Genomic DNA, 26,183 nt, shown 5'->3' with positions numbered 1-26,183 from the left:
TAAGTCACTTTTTTCAGAGCCGTTGTACCTTTGAACCATCACTGAATGAATGGTTGCATTCTGTAGAAGTTCTAGATTGGCTTTTGATTTGTATGTAGCGGTAGAATTACACATAGGTTACCCTGGTCTACTCCCAGAATGAAGATAGGTAATAGAAGATTGAGATGATATTCCTCTTGTATTTTGAAAAGGCACAGCCCTGGGAATGTCTATTTTAATAACAGATGTGAATGTATAGGTGGACTTTTCAATGGCTTTTACATACTCAGGGTTTTAGGAGGTCATATCACCCAGGGTTGATAGAGGACTATTTGTAATAATCAATACAACCGTCTTTTCAATTTTTCCAACATAGAAAGAAATTTGCTTTTGAGATTTTTAAGGACTAGGCCACTGTTAAATGAATTTGCAAACCCACCCTGTGTATTACTTCCTATTCAGCAATAACAGGGGATAGTAGAGAAATTGCCCTTTGGGTCTGTTCTTCTTTGGCCTGTTAATGGACATTGTTTATAAATTTCACAATAGCTTGTACACATTGCAGAAGTCTGTAGAAAGAAAGAAATACTACTCAGTACTGAGGGGAAATGAAGAGAAACATGTACAAGTGAGACTAGTTGCCTTAGCTCAGACAAATTTTCTCTTGGTAACTAAATCATCACTGGCTGGGATGTTTTCATTGGCTTATCTTGGAAAACATCACATAACCTGCACCTACAACATTGATTCACAGCCACCTTTATAAACTTAAATATAATTGCATGCTGTTGCTTCCCTGAATGGCGCCAGATATCAAAGATGGAATCAAAAAAGGAAGCAATGGAAGGAAACAAAGAATGCAATTCTCTTCTTCCTGAATGAAGCAAACAAATTAAAGGGCAATTCAGGGTTTGCTCCTGTGCAATTCTGATTGGAAAAATTATAAAGATGAAAGTTTATATGAAACATAAACAGTTAAAATCATCAATTTAATTATTGTTTCTGATAGCCTTTGACAAGCAAGACTTACCCGCGGGTAAGACTTTGGCTGTCTGGAAGAACTATGCTAGAAAGTAAATAATAAATAAAATATACAATTATGTCCAATCCTGTGTTCTTTTCCAGTTTTATTCTACTTGCATCTAATATATTCCTCATGTTGTTCATCTTCTAACCAGAAAAATATCAAACTCTTCTACAATTCAGCAGTTTCATTTGAGATGTGGAGATGTGGAATGAATAACTCTTTTGGCTAGTGTTTTGCCTTCTTCTATTGTCAGCTTGTAGGCTAAGATTTCTCTCATTAATTCCTTTATTTGCAATTACTCATAAAAGACTCTCTTGGGATTAACTTCAATCAGGAGATAGTTAGCAAATTGTCAGCGAGGAGAATAATTTGGACACATGCCACAAGTACAATCCCCAGCTACATTATCATAATGGATAATATACTATCCAATGCTGAAGGCCACAAATATCTATCAATGTCTTCAGCTGAACCAATAAATTTTTTTTCTCATGACCCTGTTGCCTGCTGAAATGAGGGGATTCACCAATCTTGCAAATATCATTTTGTTATGAAGATTAGAAAATTAGCAGAAGCCACTTCAGGGTAATGAGAGAGAACTTTTGATGAGAGTAGGCATGGCTGAACAAACAATCATCAAAGTCACTTTGACTTCTATAGTCAACATCTCACTAGTATTTGGGGTCGTGGGAGATGAGAATGAGGAGACTTACATTGTACCTGCCATCACAGACTTCTTCCTCTTGATGAAATAAATTAATGGATCGAGGTTGTGTAGAAATGGTAAGCTGGAGAACACTGAGATAATTGTGAATCTTTTAGTATGTCCCCATGTGAATGACTTATCTTTTAGGACTTCAGTCTTGTATACTGATATAATTATGCTACAGGAGATCAGCTATGATTTTAAATCAGGGTATAGTGATACCTTGGTACTCAACTGCTTTGAAACTCATCAAATTTGGTACACAAAGTATTTTGACAGGAAAATTTTGTCACAGTACTCCTTGTTTGTTTGGTACTCAAGGCAAAAGCTGGAACATGTCAGTGTTGGCTGCCTTGTGACTACATTATTCCTTATGGGAAAAATTTGTTTGGTGTTCATTGTTTTTGATACTCTTCATGCCTCCTGGAACCAAATAAGGATGAATACTGGGGTACCACCACATATCACTTTTTAATGAAATAACCTCACGTATTATAGTAAATGGGCATGCAACCACCCATCATTATTCTCCTAGTCTGCGTGCCAGCCTCTTGTGATAGACAGCAAGCTACCAATTCCAGCCATTGAATCAAGAATTTATAAAGACAGATGTTTACAAGGACTACTAGTAAAAGGATACCACCCACAACTTTCCTCTTACATGTAGAAAGGCTTTTGTTATTTTGAAACTGCTGCAAGAAAAATGAGCAAGAAATATGTGTGGAAGTTGGGAAGATATCTGTTTAGCCTCTGATTAAAAAAAAAGATGAAATCCACAAGAAGCTGAAAGGGGAAGTCCACAAAAGCAGACAAGAAAACTCCAGCTTCAAGTCACTTAAGGAAGAGGCAATAAATTTAGATAGCAATATTTCATGAGGTTGGTTTCTATTTTAACAGTATGTATATTTCATTCTAACTGATTGATTCTACTAATTATTGTCTCTATACAGATTAGTCCGTATGTCTTTTACTAAAATGGCACCTCTTTATATCAAAGTCTAAATTAGGATCAGACCACTTCTGTATTGCCTTTTGTAATTTTTCTATAGGAGATCTTTTTCAGTTAACTTTAACAGGTCTGTGAAGGTTTTACCATATGACTAGTTAAAACTTAAAAGGGATTTTATGTTTTCTTTTGTTTTTTAAAATAAACATTGATTTTATTTATACCTTGTGGGATTAACATCTCTCTCAAAAGAGAGCAAGCTGATCTCCCTTGTCACACATTTAAACCTTACAATAGTCAAGCAGCAACATCCTTCCAGTTAATGAGTAATAAAACCTATTAGACTTTATCTACTTTATAGCTGTGTTTGGATGCTTTCAGTTAAGAGGGAAAATTTGCTTTAATACAGTACAGTTAAAGTCTACTTAGCTTAGTTTAAGCCATGGGCCTGGGGAAAAGGTTAAAGAAAACCACATTGGAACATGGCAAAAAGAAAAAGAAAAAGTATATACTGCCAAACCTGCTTAAATCACAGTTAGGGACAAATGTAGAAAGTCCCTGAGATATACTAAAATTTATTAAAATAATAAGCTCTTAGTAATCACTTCGCTTGGTCACCATGGTCTTCTGACATATTAAAATTGTGATCACACCAGCTCAGCCCAACTCCACCCATTTTCTACAAGACATGCAAGTAGAACAGCCAGTAATATTCCAACTTAGATGACTATGCATTCAAAAGCAGTAAGGATATATTATCTCTTAATTTGATTCCTCTTAACCATGAGCACTATTCTTGCAATTATTATATAGTATCCCATTCAAATCATAGAAAACACATTTTTAAAAATATGCATATTATTGACCTAGAGCATGTTAGGGGAGAAAATTTAGCCCCCTCAGAGAGGGCCCGCAATTTGGGCGTCCTCCTGGATACACGGCTTAGTTTAGAAGAACACCTGACGGCCATGACCAGAGGGCCTTTTACCAGGTTCGCCTGGTACGTCAGTTGCGCCCCTTCCTGGATCGGGATGCTCTGTGCATAGTCACTCATGCCCTATTCCTTTCTCGCCTGGACTACTGTAATGCTCTCTACATGGGGCTGAATGTAGAGCCGAGGTGGCGCAGTGGTTAGAGTGCAGCACTGCAGGCTACTTCAGCTGACTGCAGTTCAGCAGTTTGGCTGTTCAAATCTCACCAGCTCAAGGTTGACTCAGCCTTCCATCCTTCCGAGGTGGGTAAAATAGGACCCGGATTGTTGGGGGCAATATGCTGACTCTGTAAACCACTTAGAGAGGGCTGAAAGCCCTATGAAGCGGTATATAAGTCTAACTGCTATTGCTATTGCCCTTGAAGAGCACCTGGAGGCTTCAACTGGTACAGAATGCAGCTGCGAGGGTTATCATGGGGGTGCTCCCATGTTACACCCCTTTTAGGCGCCCTGCACTGGTTGCCAGTTGTCTTCCGGGTGCAATTCAAGGTACTAATTATGACCTTTAAAGCGCTCCATGGCTTAGGCCCAGGGTACCTGCGAAACCACCTACTGCCACCGGTAGCCTCCCATCGTCCATTGCGATCCCACAGAGTTGGCCTCCTCAGGGTGCCATCAGCCAGACAGTGTCGGCTAGTGACCCCCAGGGGGAGAGCCTTCTCTGTGGGAGCACCTTCCCCCTGGAATGAGCTGCCCCAGAGCTTCATATAATCCCCGACCTCCGATCCTTCCGATGCGCCCTAAAAAGTTGGCTTTTCCAGCAAGCCAGCCTGGCTTGAACAAAACAAAATAAATTATCGGTCATTGTTAATTTTAATTTGATTTTTTTTTAAAAAAATGTTATTGTCAATTCTTATTGGGTTTGTTTGGGTTATTCTATTTAATATTTTTTTAAACTTTTGTATTATGTGTTTCTTTTAATGTTGTACACCGCCCTGAGTCCTTGGGAGAAGGGCAGCATATAAATCTAATAAACCTAACCTAACCTAGGGGAAAGTGAGAGTATCTGGGACCCTGTAGATTTCTAGCTTTCTCAAACATATCTCCCAAACATTTTTTATGTTAATCATGATTGGAGCTCAGTTTCAATACAAAATGGGCAGAACTTCCTAGTCAGTAGTGGGATTCAATTTTTTTTACTACCAGTTTTGTGGGCATGACTTGGTGGGCGTAGCAGGGGAAGGATACTGTAAAATATCCATTCCCTCCCCACTTCAGGGAAAGATTACTGCAAATCCTCCGGGATTGGGCGGCCTATAAATCCATTAAATAATAATAATAAAATCCCCATTTGCTCCCAATCAGATGGGACTCAGGAGGCAGAGAATAAATGGGGGGTGGAGCTACTCAAAATTTCCATGACCGTTTCTCCAGAACTGGTACGAACCTGCTGAATACCACCTCTGTTCCTAGTACCATAACACAGCAAGTGTAGAAGGTGTGCTTCTCTGAGTTGGAAAGGTTTCTACCATGAATTTCCTAGCAACTGAAGGTGTCTCTCCCCCTAGGAGTCTGGGCTTCTGAGTCAGAGACTTGTGAAATTCATAGCAGGGTTCTCTACTTACATATTTCTCTTGAAGTCTGTTAGTAGGAAAAAGTGTTTTTAGACTTCTGATTTTTTTTGCCACCATGGTCTAACATGGTTCTTCTCCTAGAGATACTAAAGTAATAACTAAAGTAAACTTACAGAGATGTTCCATATTTCTTATTTCTTTTACCTTGAAAAAAGTCAATGTGCTGAAGAGTCTGAGTATCCAGGGCAACTCTTGCAATTTTATGTATTAATTTATGATTTAGAATAATAATTTACAGTTTGTCAAGGTTCTTTATAATTCAAACTAAAAGGAAACCCTTGCAATAAACTAATAAACCAAATAAAATTGATAAATACATTCCATAAATATGAATTAGCACTAAAAAATGATACCCATATTTTCAATTTGCGTATGTATGTGCTCCTTTAAAAACAATCTTCTAATAGATTTATTACGCTTATAATATATTAAATACCAATATATTATAGTTGTAATGTAACTAAAATAGTAATATAATATAATTAAATTCCTTGAGTACATGGCCCTAATGTTTAAAATATAATACAACCTCCTCCCCAGAGCTCAAAAATAACTAAACCAGTTGCAATAAGGCTGGAATTATAATTTAGGACTGGCAAGCATCATACTGCTCTTGGAATTATAGCTTAGCATTATTATTATTGTTTTTAGAAAGGGTATTAATATTAACAATTCAGCTCAACATTTCAGGATCTATTACAGTGGTAAGCTAATGTAGGGAAAGCTTTTTAAATGATATCTAGTACAACCCAGTTCCAAAATTCTGACTGTTGCTTATGTACAAGTTTCTCCTTTTCAAAAAATCTGCAAAGAGCATCCCAAAGTCAAGTCTATAAAATGAAAAGAGTTCTAAAAATCTAATCAAGTTTTGTACCTGAAAGTAAGTGATTGGCAAAGTAGGCCAGTTAAATTGATCAATTAAGACCTGAGTCCAAGCCAAAACTTCTGCCCTTTAATCTTCCCCCACTTATCAAAAACAATGGTTTGGAAGTGGAAGAATATCATTATAGCTTATATAAAGTTATTTCAGGACTGGACAAAATTGTCTGCTTTATTGCCTTGGTGGGGAAAAAAACAGGTTGGGTTTACTGTGTTTATCATGCATGTTCGATATGACAAAATTATAGCCTATGCTATTTGAAATTTGTTAATTGTATCTTGTTTATAGCCTTTTGGATTTGCTGAATAAAGTTGGTCAAATTCTTCATTGAATTATTCAGTCTACTTATTCTGTAAATAAGACACCTTAAAAACTGAATCAAATATTGTTCAATAAAGCTAAAAACAATGCAGGATAATAGGGGAGGGAAGACAACTCTGAACCTAGCTAGAAAAACAATTCCTGGCAGACATAGTGTATTCTAGATCATTTTGTAGGTTTTAGAGAGAGAGAAAAAATATACAAATTAAAGCAAGGAGTGATACCTTTCATAGCATAGAAGCTCAAGGTATATCCTTGACAGCTATGATGACTGCAGATGACAGTTTCTTAGCGGAATAAAAAGGAATAATCTCATACATGAAATGTGATTGCATAATAGGCTTGCGGTGGACAAATGTCATCCTATATTATAGAAATGAATAGTGAGTTAGCAGAACTAAAGGAAACTAATTCATTATCTGCTTGTCAGGTGGCTGAATTCCTAAGATGTGGATATTCCAAGAGAAGGCTTGGCAGCAATGGAAGCCTGAACCCTATGCTCTGTGTATGCTCAATCCCCTTCCAGACTGGTTATCCAAACTCACCAGCCAAGAGTATTGTTTATCAATTTGACTTCTCACAGAAACTAGTTGGATGTGGGAAGAAAAGAGTAGATTTCTACCTGCTAGGAATTTTGGGAATTATAGTCCCAGGCGGACTATATGCAACAGTTGGACATAGTGGAACATAGTGGAATATGCAACAGTTATGGTGAAATGCCCATAAAGTAGCAAAGCCACTGGGTGACACTCTTGTACTAGAAATAGGAGTAGGAGAAGAAAGCTCCTCCCCGCCAATTTCTTGGAAAAATATCCATCCTGAATGCCTGCTTCTATGTTTGTTCTTAGACTTGGCTTCTACCAAGTGTATTATACCTGTCCAAGCTACCTATTATCAAGTAGTATGCCATTTACAGACTACTAACTCAATCCTTTATTCATTGCTGCTGAACAATTATAGAACTCACAGTGCAACAATACCAAGTTAGAGAAGACTGAAAGAGGATATTCTTTATCTCACCATGGATGTGCTGAATACAGACATTTTTAATTCATTGGAATCCATTATTCATGATAAACTATTAAAACCAAATCTTCTCATTTCTTGGGATCTCTAAAGCATCTGGAGGTCTCTAGAGAGATTCTACAAGTAGCAAATGCATCAATTACTTTCCGGCTGGATCTACAGGAAGTGATGAACTGTGTTGAATTTACATTGCAAAAGCATTCAGTTAGTATGTGGGATTTGCAGAAGCATCCAATGGACCAGAGTGCTTTTTAAAATAATCATTTCCATGTAGTCATAGAAAAACAATCCCACTCCCTACCGGAAAAGTAGTTAATATTTTCAATTTTTTTAAAAAAAATATTTTATTAGATGTATGTGCTGCCAATCTCATTTAGAGGCAAATCTGGTCAGCTTTCAATAATTAAACCAGTTTTAATTAAGTTAAAATATTGAAAGGATTATTATTTTTTTAACATGTGAAAAGAATGAATCTAAATAATTTTCGAACCCATTAAAGTTGCATTTGGTCAGAGGTTAGCCTTACTGAATTCTTTCTTATAAAATTATAAATACGGGGTTAAATTCTATATTAGTAATGGTAAATAATAAGAGTAATAGTTTACTAGCAATGATACCTTCTTATACTTTCTTTCTTATACATCAAAAGTGTCAGGCGGACTGCCAATGACCACAATCACAGTATGGACCATGTCCAGGGCTGGGTTTTGGCAGTCACTTCTGCTGGTTCGCTCGTCGCCGCGCCACATGCACATGCTTGATGCAAGCTGCGCGCACATGCAAAGTGCAATAAAAATTGCCCTGCGCATGCACAGAAGCAAAAAATAAGATGGCGAGGATTGGAATCTACTGGGACCCTTTCAACAGCTTGAACATGACATTCCCCCTACTTCACAGCTCAGGCTGTTAGATCTCTTGCCAGAAAATATGGTGCCTTGAGGCTGTTCACTTTTGAAGTGCTTTTTGGCAGCACAGCTGCAGGGGGGTACAGGGTAGCCTTAAATGTTTCACAAGGGGCCATCTCTCATTTTTCTGTTTTTAAACCCATGTTTCTTAGCAACTGCTTGAAAATTCTGCCACTAATCCACCTCCTGATTATGAGGCAAAAGATGATCTGTGGCATTTGTCAAAGGATTATGGGGGAACCTCCTTTCAGTTCAGATCATGGTTTTCAAATCAGATAATGATATGGGCTATGTTGGATTTGCAGGCCTGCAATGGAACATTGCTAGATGCTTCCTCCCAAGAAGAAGATCTGGGCTATCAGGAACTTGCTGGAAAAGTGTCAGGAGAAGTGAAGGGAAGGAAGAACCAATCATTTCACATGGATACTTTCACAGAATCACAGAGTTGGAAGGGACCTTGGAGATCCTCTGGTCCAACCCTCTGTTCAAGCAGGAAATCCTACATCATCATTAAAAGGGAAAGGGAAAGGTTCCCTATGCACATATGTGTTAATTGTTCCCGACTCTAGGTGGTGGTGCTCATCTCCATTTCAAAACCGAAGACCCAGCACTGTCCAAAGACATCTATGGGGTCATGTGGCCAGCATGACTAAATGCCAAAGGTGCACAGAATGCTGTTAGCTTCACACCAACAGTGATTCCTATTTTTCCACTTGCTTTTTTACATGCTTTCGAAATGCTAAGTTGGCAGAAGCTGGGTCAAGGAGCTCATTCTGTTACGTGGTGCTAAGGATTCGAACCGCTGAACTGCTGACGTTTCTGATCGAAAAGTTCAGCATCTTAGCCACTGAGCCACATCCAATCTCTTCTTAAAAATTTAAAGTGTAGGAGCACCCACAACTTCAGGAGGCAAGCCATTCCACTAATTAATTGCTCTTACTGTCAGGAAATTTCTCCTTAGTATTAAATGGTTCTCTCCTTGATAAATTTCCATCTGTTACTTCTTGTCCTGCTTTGGAGAATAGATTGACTCCCCTCCTCTGTGTGGCAGCCCCTCAAATATTGGCCCAGGATATGTCACCCCAAATCCTTCTCTTTGGTTCACTAGACATACCCAGTTCCCACAACTGTTTATTGTACATTTTACTTTGACTGTTTATTGTTAGGCCATCTAAAAATGTAATTCCTAGACTCTGTTATGTTAAGATGCCCAAGGGGAAAAAATAGAGTAACAAGGTAGTTTGGAAAAAGAGGAGAGAGCTTGGGTGGCTCATGTATTCACTGGAGGAGTGGGGGGGCAGCACAGAGCTAGCAGAATTAACATAAAATGGAAAATGGTGCAAATAAACATGGATTGAGTTCACTTTCAGAATGCTAATACATGTATCAGATTAAACCGCAGGTGGCAAGAGCCTTCCTAGTGAATCTTAGGTCAATGAAACTATCTCATCTACTTGTATTAGAATTACTCTAGAAATTAAGATCATTTGCATTTCCTCTAGTTCTCTGTATTTATCACAGAGGGCCCTGATGTTATTTTCTCTAAAGTGAACCTTGTGACTGAAGGATGCTATGGCTGAGTTTTTGGGTTCCTTTATTTTCCAAATCAACGCAACATCCATGGAAAAATGGATAACTGTGCAGATTTTCTTTTTTAAAAAAATTAAAAAAAATATTTTTAATTTTCAAAACAAACACAACACATAAAATTTTCCTTCTTTACATACTGTAGAAAGTGTATCAGTTGGTCACAAAAGGCTTTTGTGCATCTCTTCCACAGTCATCAAGCATAATTCATAGTAACTCAAGTATTTTAACTCAGATATTTATACATGTTACCATCATCATACCTCCATTTTCATTTGACTATAATTGTTTAAACGGCCTTCATCATAAAATATATCAAGATTTAATACATAACCACATACTGGCGTTTCATTTACTATTTCTAAAATCCTTCAATAACACTGAATCATTATGTCCAATTCTAGCTAAACATCCATAATATTTAGTAACAAAATTTTCTAATCCTCCTTTCCAAATCACTGTTTACAATTTATATCCAGTTTCCTTATGTTGTACCCATACATATATATACGTTGTTATCATTATCCCTCCTTTATTTGACTATATCCTGTATCATAATATCTTCCCCCTAATAACCAAGACTTAACTGAATCTAACTTAGTTCTTTTTTATTAACCTTTATATATAATCCAAAAGGATTTCTAATCTTCCTTTCATGGGTACCATTCAATATTCATATCCAATTATTATCATAACACTACACATTGTATACATTATTATCATTATCAATTATTTATTTAACTATATCTATTGTCACTAAATTTCACTAAGTTTAACTAGTTTTAAATTATACACTTCTGTCTATCAACCTGTATCTTTCCAGTAGCAAAACAGTCTCATGTCTTCTGCCATTTGTGGCTTCAATCCTCTATTCATCTCCTTAATCAAATTTGTATGGACTCTTCTTAGCAACTCCTTGCTTATAAAATCTCTTATCACGATGATATGGACGTGTGGTCTTGATGGTCCAATCGGTCCTAAACCATTCTGCAGAGACGGTGAACAAGAAGAATAGATTTTGCTGATCTCAGGGACATCGCAAAGTCCCTGATCAATGTAAGAGAAGTTCTTCAAGCCAGCGACAAAAAATCCAGCCAAGGCTGATGAAGTTGGGGTGGCTCCAAAATGAAAGGATACAAAAAGAGAAAGTGTTTCCAGCTGGTGAGGAACTTTTACCATTTTAAAAGAGACTGCCTATAAAAAACTTACAATTAATTTAAATTGGGGAACAGAAGAAATAAGCGGCATAAATAAGTTTGGAATGGTTTTGGACAGTGGGTTATCTTACTTTTTAAATGCTATATTCATGGATGGAATTTATGCAAGCTTTTTAAAATGAATGGATTAAGTTTTCTTCTACTACTTTTTTTTCTTTTATTACTCTTTGTAACCTATGGACTAAAATTCTCCTGTTTCATTACTGTGGGTGTTTTTCTAATTCATTCAAGAATCGGACCTTTTTTTAATTTGAAATAAAAAAAGAAACAAAAAGAAACATGAAAATTGCAACAATAACACTGCTACTCGGAGGCTGGAAGTTTGTGTATTGGAAACGAAACACTTTTACTTTTCTTGCTGGTTGTCCTGGCTTGGCGCTCCAAGGTCTCACTGCTTGTTTATAGAGAGTGATAAGAAGAAGGGCATGCAGATGTCCCTTTGAAGTATATCTTCAACCAGAGAAAAGTGAAAATAAAAATTTATTGTGAATCTATGCTTAATCTTGTAAAAACCTTCCAAGCTAGAGCAGCAGTGTTTGTTAGCTGTATATAATGGCACAATTTCAACAGCAGAAAGAAACTTTAAGCCTGCAAAGATATTCTTAGAAATTCAGAAATTATCAAACACATTTGAGAGGATGGGGAAGAATTTGGAAGACTTAGAGCATCTAACAGTAAAATATGATGAAGAAGTTGGAGATGTTTATCAAGTGGAAAAAGTAGAGGTTAGAATCCTAAAAACCGAAGAGGAAAATGACCATAAAGAAATTAAATTTGCTGATATTTATGGTGATTGGTTTGTTTCAGGAAATGGAAAGAGTGGAATATTGAAAGAAGAATTAAATGGAGGGGAACTCTACCCCAGATGGCAAGACACAGAAGAAGAAAAAACAAAAGAATTTATGGATTTAAAGAAAGAAATTTTATTTTTATATAACACTACTGACAATCAAAGATAAGCTGATTAAGGAAACAGAAAAAGGGCATCGAAATTACATGAGAGATTTTATAAGCAAGTGATTTTCTATACACCATTTTCTGTTTGTTGGAAGGGACTGATGTTGACCAGAAGTAACAGTCTTCTTTGTTGATATAATAGTCATGATTCTTAATTCTTTCATTCTTTTTGCTCCTTTTTTACATTTGAACACAAATCTTGCCATCCTGATTTGAATTCTAGACTAGCTGAAAATTATGTTGCTGCTTGAGATTTGGAGCCAGGAATAAAGAGCAATATTCTCCTACAAATGAAAGTAGGTGGGTATTTTATTTCTCTGTAGATGGCATGAAGTTGAAAACTGATGCCTTTTTGCTTCTCTTTGCTTTGCATAATTATGACTATATTAGCAATCTGGAACGTCTTCCTTTATTTTACCTTTCCTTCATTTCTATGTCTGCTCTGTGGCTATTTTTATAATAATTTAAAATGTACATGCAAAAAGCAGCAGAAAGAGAGGTGGAAAAGTTAAGACATCCTTCTAATTTGCCTTTGCATCTCTTCCTTCATTTGGTCAACCCAGAATTTTATTAACAGTAGTATTTAATCTCACATTTTTTGTATTGTCTCCCGCTATATTTCAGTCATTAATCACAGTTTGTTTCACAGCCCACAGTGGAAGTGAACTGAACACTTACATGGCTGACAGTTAATTAAAAAAATCATTTTAGATTTATTGGTTGAAGACACCAAGCCATTCTCCCTAACCTTAGTGAGGTGGCACTGAATCCACTGCGCTAATTCTCACAGAGCTGCATTGAGTCATAGCTGTAGGAGGGCAAATTCCTTCTCTATGGCATTGGTTTCTTTCTAATCTACAATGGGAAATGGTGACTAATGAGAAAAATATTCTTCCAGAATTTTTATAAAATTCCACAAACTTCTCCCAAACAATTTTTTTCTCCCAAATTTGCAGAAGGCTATATGCCTGTGATGGTGAACCTATGGCATGCGTGCTACAGGTGGCACACAGAGCCAGCCTGTGTGGCAGGCAAGCCAGCCATCACCCCAGCCTAGCTACATGGCGCATGTTTGCGCGCATCCTGCAGGACAGCTGGTCTTCAGATCTCTGCCACACATGCGTAGGGGTCGGTTGCATGTGGGGGATACATGGTGCATGTGTGAGAGGGTGGGCTGCATGCACAGGGGGCGCTCTGCGTGCATGCGCAGCAGGGCTGGGGAGGTGGGGGAGTGCAGGGGGGTCACATGCATATTTGCAGGAGCACATGCAAGGGTGTCACACATGCATTGCATTTTGGGTGTGAGTGCACTGTCAGCAGGCAACGACAAAAAAGTTAGCCATCACTGCTATGTATATGCCATCAAGACCTACATATTTCACCCAAATTTTCCAAGCTTCCATGAGTCATAGGCAGTGATGTCATTGTATCACTGGTACAGCAGGGAAGATCATATAATATTGTACTATTTATAATATTTCTCAATCTTTGAAGCTTTATAGTCCTGTTTTATTATAAGTGTGCTTTGGAGATGATATTAAGCATGAAACAAAGTATGACTATGCTTTAATTTAGTGCTTTGCCACTATATTTTAGTGGTCCCATCTTGGCTGGCTCTGAGAGCCATAAATTAATACTAGAGAGGTAAAAAATTCAGATCATAGGTTGTTCAACCATGTTATAGGAGATGCAGACTTCCCAGGTCACACATTTTAAAATATTGTGACAAGAGCTCACTAAGAAATTTACATTGAGTGATACATAAAAAGCTAGATAAAAATGTAGACAAGCTCCTATTATAATAAGGAAATTGTTTAGGCAAACATTTTCACATTCCCCATGCTCCAGAAACTTTCCTTGAGCCTCTGGGAGGGTGAAAACTGTCTCCCTTGGGCTCCGGACATTGTTTTCCCCCCCCTCCTGAGCCTTCGCATGGGCCCTGAACTTACTTTGCATCCAAAATAGGCCACGTGGAAACTCCTGGGAGGGAAGGGGCAGGTTGGGAGAGGAGGGTTGAGCAGGCCCAGCCAAGGTTGGGATCTGGAGGTTCTGCGAATGGTTCATAACATTAGCTATGTGTTCTCTTGAATCCGAGTGAACCTGTAGCAGCTCACCCCTGGTATTAAAACAATACCTGTCAACATTCTTTGCCTTGGAGCACTGTGAGGGATACCAGGGCTTTGTAGGCATAGCAAGAGTGACCTGCTGGTGTTGTTACCACGACTGCATTAATTTGAAAGGAAATAAGGAACAGGGAGGGTGGAAGGGAGAAGAAGAGAACTGAATGGCAATCTGTGGTCAAGTCTCAGTAAAGACTTGGATTGGGCATTTCTGTGTGGAATTCTTCTGACTTTTCCTGCTTGAACTTTATCCCCATCACTGGAGGAACTGTTACCACCAGCTCTGTGAATCTGTGCTGCAGAAACCAGCCTGGGGTGCGTATCGGAGCTTCTGAATGCTGGACGCGACTGCCTTAGGAATGCTAAACGTGCTTTTTAATTAGCTGTCAATGGAGCCAGACTGTTTGCCCCCTCATTTCCCTCTCAGTTCAAGTTAAAAGAGAAGGTTAAGAGGTCTGGGCAGAGATGTTGGAAATGCAGTTGCTAACAATGCTACCGCAGAAATGCCATATGGCTGCAAAGGGTGAAAAGAAAAATGGGAGCGCTAATCGCTCGGTAACTGCAAAAGAGGTGGTATTTGCACGCAAGAGTACAAGCGCACAGTGCAGCAGCTCTCTTCTGGAAATCCCAGTGAAATGAATGAGAACATCTTGGTGTCACTCATGGAAAGATTTCTATATGCATCGATTTTCAGAGAACAAAAGACATGATAACATTTTAGAGACTAACCATTTAAAATTATCAGTGCCATGACAAGTGACTAGGTGGGTAACCATGTGTGACTCAGTAATTTTGTTATTATTATTCTTTAAATGAAACACAAATCTTTTGTTTTTGCTTGAACAGACAAACAAGATGGTTCTACCATGGCTGGCTGCACGTAGATGGATCTGTGAGTCACTCAGATCCACACTTCAACTTCCCCCAGCATGAGCACAAGCCACCCACCATTTCTTGAGAGGTAGGAATGCATAGATGGCCTTCAGCCAACAGCTAACACAACCTCCACCATCATTTTCAGGCTCCACCTTGCCCGAGCAGAAGCCATGTTGTCTGCTTTGCCACCTCATTTCAACTCCTTGTAAGGACCTCTGCCGTTCCAGCTGGCTGCTGCCCTCCACTGCCATTTTTTTCCCAAGTGGGCAAATGCTGGGCTTTGTATCTGTCTGTGGGGAGGGTATGGGCAAGTTCCTTGATGGCCCTGTGCAACAATGATGGATTCTTTCCTTCTTTGTTTTTCAACCTGGGGGCGGGGATTGACATGCATTCTATCATTTTTGTCTTCTAAGCTAATTACAGTAAAACTATTACTTACTTATTTCCTTACCTCCCTCCCTCCCTCCCTTCCTTTCCTTCCTTTCCTTCCTCCCTGTAAAGACTCAGGGGAATCCAGGTCCATACAAAGTACATCAGGCCATAAATATGATCAAAGGAAAGTTGGGGTTTAAATCTGCAATGGGATTTCTTGTCCTGCCTTCACTTCCAGCTTGGCTGTGCACTGGAGAGAAGCAGTTTAAAGCAGCAGAAGGAGGGGGGGAACCCAAGAAACCTTTGACAAGATGGCACCAGATTGTTTCTTTGTCTGATCTAATCCCTATGTGGATCCCGGCGCTTGTAAAGTAATTTAAAAACTCTTAGCTCTTCTTACAATGTATTACAGATTAGCCCAGAAGCTTCCCTCAACATGATGACCAAATTTCCATATGCCCCAGTAGCATGCTTAATGTTCAGAGGCCATTGTAATCTTAATGCAAGCTATCTAGAAGGTACAGGCAGGAAAACCTGGGCCGGCCAGCCATACCCTTAGCTTGAAGTTGCTGCAATGATCATAGCAGGAATGTGCGAGGACTTATCTGTAAGCAAAGAAAAGAATGCGTGGCTTCAAACTTCTGAAACCTTATATCATTATTTGCAGATTTGAATTCATGACTAAGGAATGTTACTGAAGTGCATTACCTAGTTTCCCTTGCCACTAGCTCAATTGGTTAAGATTGCTGCGAACTGTAATTCATGAGGGGTCCTTGGTGCTCCCTGAGCTGGGTTGTTTTCTTGCAGATATTTCATTAGCCAAACTAGGTAACATCATCAGTGAAACATCTTCAAGAAAAACAACCTAGCTCAGAGAAAACCAAGAATCCTCTCATGTCAACCCTGAGCAACAAATATTCTCCTTTTTGAGCTATAATTCAGCAACTTGTGACGTTTATTAGTGTAAACTTTATTTTTCTTTATGCATCAAAGACAAATTCCTTGTGTGTACAATCACACTTGACCAATAAAGAATTCTATTCTATTCTATTCTATAATAGTTCTACAACAGTTCTATAATAAGCTCAAAAGGGCTATACTATTTTGTATTCCCCCTCCCATTCTCTCTTTTAATCCTGGTGTGTTATATAAAGAGGGGTTACTTTTTATATAAATGGATATTCAAAGAGTTCCATCCCTGTGGTAGAACTTCCATTTCAGAATAATCTTCATTTGAGCATTCTGACCTATCTCACTGCTTGGGGAGGTTGTAAATTCTATTCTGCTGAGAATTCAAGTCAGAGGAGTAAGTATGCATGTACATGCTACTGTGGTCAATACCTGGCTCATCTAAAGCAGCCAAATCACACTGAAGATGCAACATATTTTTATTAGCATGCATACAGTATATATTGGGTCCCAAGGAAAGTTTGCCACTTTGCTATTGCAGCATGACATTGGAATGCTTTAAATAAACATTTCCCTGTGGCCCAGAGGTGGTATTCAGCCAGGTCTGACAGGTTCTGTAGAACTGGTACCAGAAATTTCGAGGGGGGAGAATGGGGATTTTGCATTCTCCTTGCTATTTTGCAGTATCCTTCCCCTGCCATGCCCACAATGCCCACAGAACCAGTAGTAAAAAAATTGAATCCCACCACTGGTATGGCATTATTATTCCTTCCTTCCAGCTACTTTCATACTTTCATGAATCTGAAAGCTTCCTGGTTTTCCCCACCTAGTTGAAAGTTCAAGATCTTACCCCTACACCCACAAGTCCATCACATGGTCCAATTTCCCTCTGCCATGCTGGCAGTTCCACCCATCCAATTCCGGTCAGGTGCAGAGGTGCAGAGAATGACCTTGGCTTTCTAGAAATTTTTTTGTTATGGCTACATAATATGTAACTCCTTACAATCCCCCCTCCCATTTTCCCACAATAGAAAATGCATAGTAGAATAATAGAAAGTGTGGCAGGCCAAAGATCCAAAAGAAAAGATGGCTGTAGGTCTGACAGCTACATTAACTGAACCTTGCAAATTCTCCTGCCATTACCTTTACAGCTCACTAGCTTAAGAAGGGTCCCTGCTGAGTCTTTTGATCCACCTACTATGCAGCTGTGGGCTATGCTCCTTTCAATCTGATTCTTCCTGAGGCAGCCTCTCTTCATAGCAGTCTGCCATGGTCATTCCTACCTACCATTACAATTTAGCTTGCTGCACTTTAAGCAGTCCGTGTGGAGGGAGGGAGCCTCATAGGTTTGCTAATGAACGCAGCTGCCATGGGTATGGAGGGAACCAAGATTTAACCACCACAGTGCTTTTTTTCTATGAGATATGGATTCAGTAAGTGATGTTGACCTCCTATTGCTGGGTAATCCAGTTAAAGATTGGGGCATTGACATCCTTATAAAAGATGACCAGAAGTGAGCAAGAAATGAAAAGAGTTCACATTGGCTACCTGAGCTCTTATCTACAGGAACAACAACAACAAAAGAACAGAAAGGCAGCTTGTAAAGCACAGGTTGCGTGTTATTAAGTGATAACACAAAGAAAGAAAAGGAAAGTAGGCAAAGGACTGTATGTAGAGCAAATAGTTCAAGGAAATTAATGAAAAATTACCTGGGTTGAAAATACTGTATTCATAGCAAAACAGTACGTTATGCATTTTTGCGGTCTCATTTTCTGGTATGTTCTCTCACAACCTTAGAGTCTAAATGAAAAACAAGAATGTTGTAGGTATCACCAGTCTCTGTGTATTGCCTCTAGTCCCAATTTTAATCTAGCTGATTTCCAGCAAATGATGATCTGAAAAGGTAACATTACTTTCTCCCCAGAAGACAGTCCAACCAACATTTTAAATAAAATTTAAACAAATGAGAAAAGTGTTTTCCATTTCTCTTAATCTTATAGCACCAGCGCTTGAAACTGAAAGTGTAGTCTTGGACAAAATCTTTGGATTTATTAATCTGAAATTTGGCAGGATTGATTTCCTAGAATGATTCGATTGTCTATTGAGTGAGTTCCATTTTTCAAAGAATGTTTTAAAAGTAACTAGTTTTCTTTTACTTTTGAAATAAAAATGTAGGTGACCTGGACCAAACCTTTTGTCTTTAGTCCTGGCCAGGATACATAGAATCATAGACTTGAAAGGGGAATTTTGGAGTTCTTTTAGTCCAATCTTCTGCACAAGGCAGGAGAACTTATACCATCCCAGACAAATCTGGTTGTCCAATGTTCACTTGAAAATCTCCAGTGATGGAGCACCCACAACCCTGGAGGCAAGCTGTTTCACTGTTTAATTGTTATCATTGTCAGGAAATTTCTCCTTGGTTCCAAGTTGGATCTCTCTTTAATGAGTTTTTAGCTACCTCTTGTCCAGACCTCAGGTGCTTTGGGGCATAAGACAACCTGCTCATTCCTGTGACTGCCCCTCAAGTACCAGAAAATGTCTATCATGTTACCTTTAATACTCCTCTTCCTTAAGCTAGACATGCCTAATTCCTTTAACCATACAACTTAGCCTCCAGACCCCTTATCATCTTTTTTGCTCTTCTCTGCACTTTTTATCATGTCCCAGCATCTTTTTTGTGTTGTGGGGACCAGAATTGGTTGCAGTATTCCACATATTGTCTTCCTAGTGCAGTTTAAAGCAGTACTATTACCTCTCATGATCCTGATTCTATCCCTCTATTGATTCAGCTCTGCACTGCAATTTTTTGGGGCAGCTGCAGTAGACTGCTGGCTCATACTTCAGTGGTGGTCCACTAGAAGACCTAGATCTCTCTCACTACCACTGAGTCAGGTACTTCCTCTTCTATACCTTTGCAATTGGTTTTTCATATCTAAGTCCAGGACCTTTCTTTTCTCACTATTGAACTGTATCTTGTTGGCTAGAGTTCAGTGTTCAAGTCTGACAAGATCCTTCTGTCTTCCAAAGTGTTAACAACTTCCTCCAGCTTGGTGTAGTCTGCAGATTTGATCATCTCCCCTTCTATCCCTCATCTAATTCATTTATGAATGTGTTGAAGAACACTCTCAATATAGAACCTTGAGTATCCCACTGTGTGCTTCCCTAGTTGATGAATGCACACTGAGTGTGGACAGCCAACTGTCAATCTATGTCCCCCATTATGCTATCTTATCAAGTAGGCTATGGTCTACTTTATCAAATGTGTTACTGAACTCTAAGTGCACCATATCCACAGCATTTATCAGATCCACAGTGTTAGTTATTTTATTTAAAAGGCAATACGGTTTGTATGGAATATTTTGTTTTTAATAAACCCATGCTGGCTTCTAAAAATTATCTCGTTCATTTCTAGGTACTCACAAATCCACTGCTTGATTATCTTTTCCAGGATTTTTCCAAGCATTGATGTCAAGATGATTGGTCTGCAGTTTCCTGGGTCCAGATTTCTCCTCTTTTTAAAGATTGGATCCAGAGCAGCTTGTTTCCAGTCCTTTGGCAGTTCCCTCATGTTTCAGGATCTCTGAAAGATTTTGTTCAGTGGTTCCAAGATCACATTTGCCAGCTCCTTAGAGACTATTATTTCCACATATTTCATTCAAGTTCATAAAAAAAATATAGAAACCTGTTTCTTTCCAAGAATAGTCAAAATGCAGCAATACCAAATCATAGGTCTTTTGTTATAAGGGAGTGACAGAAAGCACTCAAAACCAATCTGTTTTCCAGGTCATTGAAATGGGATGGAAAGCTAATTGTACCATTTTCAGATCCCTAAATGGTGAAGCAAGTCCCAGAGCAAATCCTGTAGTAAAAAACAAAGAGTTCCTTCACATCATTTTACCATTTTATAAAATACTAGCTTTCTGGAATATGATCAATACTTCCATTCACATCCTGGTTCTTTGGAAGAAACCACCCTGTTGGAACAGGAAGAAGAGTTTGTTCAATGCATCCTGTATGTCACATTTATCTTCAAATCCTTCTAGAGGAAGGAACAAAGTGTGCTTCCATCAGTGAGTGCATCTTTCAGTATTAGCCCACTTTCTGAAATTAATTACTCATTGAAATGGATCAGGAAATCTCTGATTTGAAGCCATTCATTCTTCAGCTGTGCTTCCTTGACAAGGCCAAGTCAATTGGATGCTCATTGTAGCTTTGCGGTTGTTCACCCAAGGATGATGTGACATTTCTTTCTTTCCCTTTCTGACAACCATAGTACGCTTTGGCAATATGTCTTCCATGTCTCTCATTAAAGTTGATGCGCCAGAAACTCCTTGCTGCCAATTTACTTCTTTGCTTCACAAAGATCTATTTTCTAGACAGTATTTTTTTTTCTAAGTAATGCTCTTACAGCCTCTTGTGGAAAGTTGTACTCCATGATTTTAAACAATAAACTACTTTGAGTACTTTGATTTTTTTTTAAAAAAATAACACCGTTATTATTTTGTATAGAATAGTACATCACATAGTAAGAAATCCCACGTCAGCTGCTTTATTGTTATGCTTAAGTTAGAATCGCTTGAGTAGAATGCACATACTTTGAGCGATGAGCAATATAATTTTATATAGAAATCAGAGTCTTCCACTACTGGCTCCAACTTCTTCTAAGTCTTGGTTGTGATAGCGAAACAGGCTGAAAAGAGTAGCAAGAAATATTTGTGTCTTTCCCTCCTAGCTTCAGTTTTCAAACTTTTCTTCTAGTTGAAGACTAAATAGATAGTTTACTCTTTTCCCAAAGACAGGAGCATGATTGAAAATTGGGTACATTAATATATTCTAGACCCGTGATGGGGAACCTATGGCACGCATGCCACAGGTGACACGTGTAGCCATATTTGCCGGTACATGAGCCATCATCTCCGGCATGTGTGTGTTTGTGTGTGTGTGTGTGCTGGCCAGCTGATTTTTTGGCCTTCCTGAGGGCTAGGGGAGGTAGTTTTTGCCCTCCCTAGGCTTCAGGAAAGCCTCCAGAGTCTGGGGAGGGCAAAAAACAGGCCCAACAGGCCAACCGGAAGTTTAGAAACATGTGCACAGGCACAATTAGCATGTGCACAGACACAATTTTGGCACGCCTTTACAAAAAGGTTCACCATCACTGTTCTAAACTCTCAGCTTCTATTGTGCTGCTTCCTCTTCTGCCGGGGATATTCTATGGATGGAGGCAGGTAGGCACAGGATGGGTTCCCCTGCCAGATTCATCTCTTAATGAGTTGATGCTTTGACTCCAACCATAAAAAGGGAAGTCAATTAGTTTTTGTCCCTGGGTTGGAATCTCAGGGAATATTGGCTTGCTTCACTAGTTGTGTGACTGCATGAAATACAAGTGAAGAAGAGGAAGATGTGGCTCTGAGAATCATTTGTATATTTTTTTGTGTGATTTTTGGTCATTTGGTTTTCCTTAAGGTAAGATTTACCTGGCAAGACTCCCATTTACTGACTATTTCCATTTTCTCTCAGGGCTAAAGGAACCTGAAACCCCTGCTAATGTGGTTATGACAATCTAGTAAACTACGTGCAAGTAGTCCTCAACTTACAACAGTTCATTTAGTGACTGTTCAAAGTTGCAACGGCCATGAAAAAAGTGACTTTAGACCATTTTTCACATTTATGACCATTGCAACATGTAACGATCATGTTACCCATGGTCACATGATCAAAATTCAGGTGCTTGGCAAAGTGGTTCATATTTATGATGATTGGAGGGTCAAGGGGTCCCAAGATCAGCCTTTGCGACCTTCTGACAAGCAAAGTCAATGGGGAATCTGGATTCAAGTTAGTATTACTAACTTAACAAATGCAATGATTAACTTAACAACGGTGACAAAAAAAGGTTGTAAAATGGAGCAAACTCACTTAACAAATGTTTCACTTAAGCAACATACGTTTTGGACACGATGGTGGTCACTCCAACTTGAGGACCACTTGTATTATATTAGTGTCAACTAGAAGGCCACAAAAGATGTTGTATAGCAGCACAAGGAAGAACAGTGACTTGATTGAGTGGTTGAAGTCAGTGCCTGGATAGGATAGGTTGGCACTGTTGCAATGCGGTGGGGTTAGAGATTTATAAAGGCCGGGGGGGATGTTGCCTTGTTGAGAGGGGCTAAGATGAAGGTCTGCTGCCTGATTTGTGGCAGCTCTTTCTCGCTTTCAGGTAAAAGTTTCTAAATGCAAAGTGACTGGTCTGCCCTTTGGAAAAGTGATTTCTTCAGTTACCTGAACTTGCAGCAGCTGGGCTGTAATAATATACGTGGACAAGTCTATGCATCAAGCTGAGCTAGAAAGTACTTTGCTTGGCATGTTATATGAACCTAGGTTTCGTAAATGATGGTTTTGTGTAACCTTGGTAATTGTAGCTTACTAGCAAACTATTGTTAAAAAAAACTGTAATGTAGGGTAATGGCTGGATCTTTAATTGATTATTGTTTACATGCCATCAAATTGGCATTGACTCTTAGTGATCTCACAGACAGGTTTCTCCATGATGATTTATCTCTAACCTTCTGTTTCAGATCTTCTGTTGGATCATGCATTGCACTTGTTCTAACCTAGGCTTCCTGAGGAAGCATAAATCTTGTACAGCTGTAAATTATGGTCATTCACAGTTCTCAAGGCTTCGCAAACAGTCTGTGAAGGTTCCGACAGATGTCTGCTTGAGTTCCCATAGTCTTTCAGGGGAATGTTGATAAACACCCACCTTATCTCCCTTGGAATGCTGCCAGAGACCTAATTGCCAAATGCAGCGTAAGGCCAAACTTAGCACAGAGTCAAACAGAACTTTTCAAAGCTTGAACCAACCAGATAACTTAATTGCTTCCTGCAAAAGCTCACATCCTATTCACTCCTCTTTTATGACTTATAGGAGGAGACAATCATCTCCAAGCTTTACTCCCAAGTCGACCCTGTTTTCTTAATTGTTCTTGCCTTCTGGCAGCTCTGCACATGCACACACTGGGAACAGGCTCTCACTGTTCTTCTGCCTCGCTGATGTCAGACTCCGGAGGCTCTGGTGGTAGCAAATAACCACTAGATGGCCTTGGCCCCCTCTCTGCCTCTGATGCAGAGCCCTCGTCCGAGCCTTCCCCAGACTCCAGGACTGGCCCATGTTCCTCCCTAACCACCTCACTGTCTGTATCTACTGCCAGCTCTGCTGGCTGCTGGCGGGCCACAACACTACTAAATGTACTATGTTAAATGCACATTTATGGTTATCTGATTAAATGCAAACAGTAATATTTCTATTTTTGTTTTGAGGATGAAAAGATAGGGTTTTATATGTAACTGTGCACAAATTTAATACTCCTTCTCTACCTCCCATCTTTCCAGAAACTTATGTGGTCACCTATCTAGTAGAAGGAACCCGTGGCAGAGAACAAGAATAAATGCACAATAAAATTAAAGCAAAAATAATTTAGCACAAAAAATGAAGTGCCAATAAAAGGTACACCTATAAATCAACCCCACCACCCCAGCAATGTCAGCATCCTGGCTCCAACACCTGTGGCAAAGCCAAGTCTTTACTGCCTCCCTGAAGGCCAACCAGGTTTAACAGACAAATTAACAGAGTTGGAAGGGACCTTGTAGGTCATCTAGTTCAAACCCCTGCTCAAGCAGAAAATCCTACACCATTTCTGACAAATGACAGTCCAATCTCTTCTTGAAAGCTTCCAGTGATGAAGCTCCCACTTCTGAAGGCACAGGTTGATTATTCTCACTGTCAGAAAATTTCTCTTTATTTCCAGGTTGAATCTTTCCTTCTTCAGTTTCCATCTATTATTCCTTGTTTGGCCTTTGGTGCTTTGGAAAAGAGCTTGACCCCCTCCTCTCTGTGGCAGCCCCTCAAATATTGGAACAGTGCTATCATATCTCCCATGGTCCTTCTATTCACTAGACTAACCAGGCCCAGTTCCTGCAACCGTTCATCGTATGTTTTAACCTCCAGTCCCCTAATCATCTTGCTTGCCCTTCTTTGCACTCTTTCTAGAGCCTCAACATATATTTTATACTATGGTGACCAAAAGTGGATGCAGTATTCTAGGTGTGATAAGGCTTTATAGAGTGGTATTAATACCTTGCTTGATCTTGATTGTATCCCTCTGTAGGGTAGGGATCACTCATATCTCTAGGGGCCAGCTGTACCACAAGGCAGACACAGTGATTAAAAAAAGCACACTCCCAAGGCCCCACCTGGTGTCCCTGTTTCAATGAAGGGACTCAGAGCATGTTCCCAACCAGTTCTAAGGGTCCAACAAGCAGATACCACTGAGGATAGGTGGTCCAGCAAGTAATTGTCCCCATCGCATGTAGGAGTTTAAAAGTGAGAATCACCACCTCTAACTGCACCCAGGAGCCATCTAGAAGTCAATGCAGTTCATGCAGCAATGCAGCTATATCAACATACTGCGATGAGCTCATCACTGCCTATACCACGATTATCTAAACCAACTGCATTTTTCAAATGTTTTTCAAGGGGGGGTTCCATATAGATCTCATTGAAACAATCCAACCTGAAGGTGACTAAGCATGAGCATAAGCAACAATGATCAATGGCTTTTGACCCAGGAAAGGATGCACAAGAGGTATTTGTACAAGGGAATTCCTGACCAGACCTGCCACCTTTTCTTTTACACTGTTTCAGACTTTCCAGCAATCTAAACAGAAAAGCCCTATTCAAATTTTAAACATCAGCTATCTCCCTTTCACTCTCTTTTACAAGTATATATGCACAGCTTCACACATTGCCCTAATTTTGAATATAAGCAATGTTTGCTTGTCGTGTGTGACTCATGTCCTTTGACAAATGTTTTACAGGCTGAATTTACACTGCATTTTAGCCAATATGCGGATTCTTGGATTGTGACTTAGGCAGTCTTTTCTGACTTGGCTGCTTCCAATTACTGTATATACTCGAGTATAAGCCTAGTTTTTCAGCCCACTTTTTGGGCTGAAAAAAGCCGCCTCGGCTTATACTCGAGTCAGTGAAAAATTTGCCCGAAATGGAGGAGAAAAAGGGGCGGGGCCATGCCGCTGGGTGACACTCGTGAATGGCCCAGTGCCCCTGTGAGTTTCCCCTCCCTCTGTGTCAGTTTGCTGCGCAGCGCGCACCGCACCATCCCCCCTCCTCACGTTCTAATGTAATGCAGGGCTGTCTTACGATTCCCCTTCCTCCCCCTCCTGCCGCTCTGCAACGATGTCCCACCTCCTCCTTGTTATGGCAAGCAGCCACATAGCGATGTCCCACCTCCTCTGGTACAGTGATCCAATGATAGGAATCACTGTGCCGTGTGTCATAGGAGGCGGGACATCGCTCCCGCGGCTGCACGGGACATCATCATCACAGCGGGACATCAGCATCATGAGGTGAGTGAAGTATTTCATTGAATACACCGCTAGTTTACTGTTTTTCTTTGAAATAAATATTCAAAAACATTATTGGTATCTATTTTTATTTTTGAAATTTACCGGTAGCTGCTGCATTTCCCACCCTAGGCTTATACTCGAGTCAATAACTTTTCCAGTTTTTTTGTGGTAAAATTGGGTGCCTCGGCTTATATTCGGGTCGGCCTATACTCGAGTATATACGGTATATAGACTTCTGTTCTCAGAATGTCAAGAAATGGTTTGGCTTGTTCAGGAATTTTGGGAGTTGAAATTCATGCATCTTTGGGGCATCCAGCTTGGGGCCAGCTATTTCAGTACATTATTTGAAGCAGCTACTGTGGTTTGCAAGCTA

The sequence above is a fragment of the Thamnophis elegans genome, chromosome 2 (genome assembly GCF_009769535.1).
Source record: "Thamnophis elegans isolate rThaEle1 chromosome 2, rThaEle1.pri, whole genome shotgun sequence".
Taxonomy (NCBI): domain Eukaryota; kingdom Metazoa; phylum Chordata; class Lepidosauria; order Squamata; family Colubridae; genus Thamnophis; species Thamnophis elegans.
Note: the sequence above shows the minus strand (reverse complement) of the source record.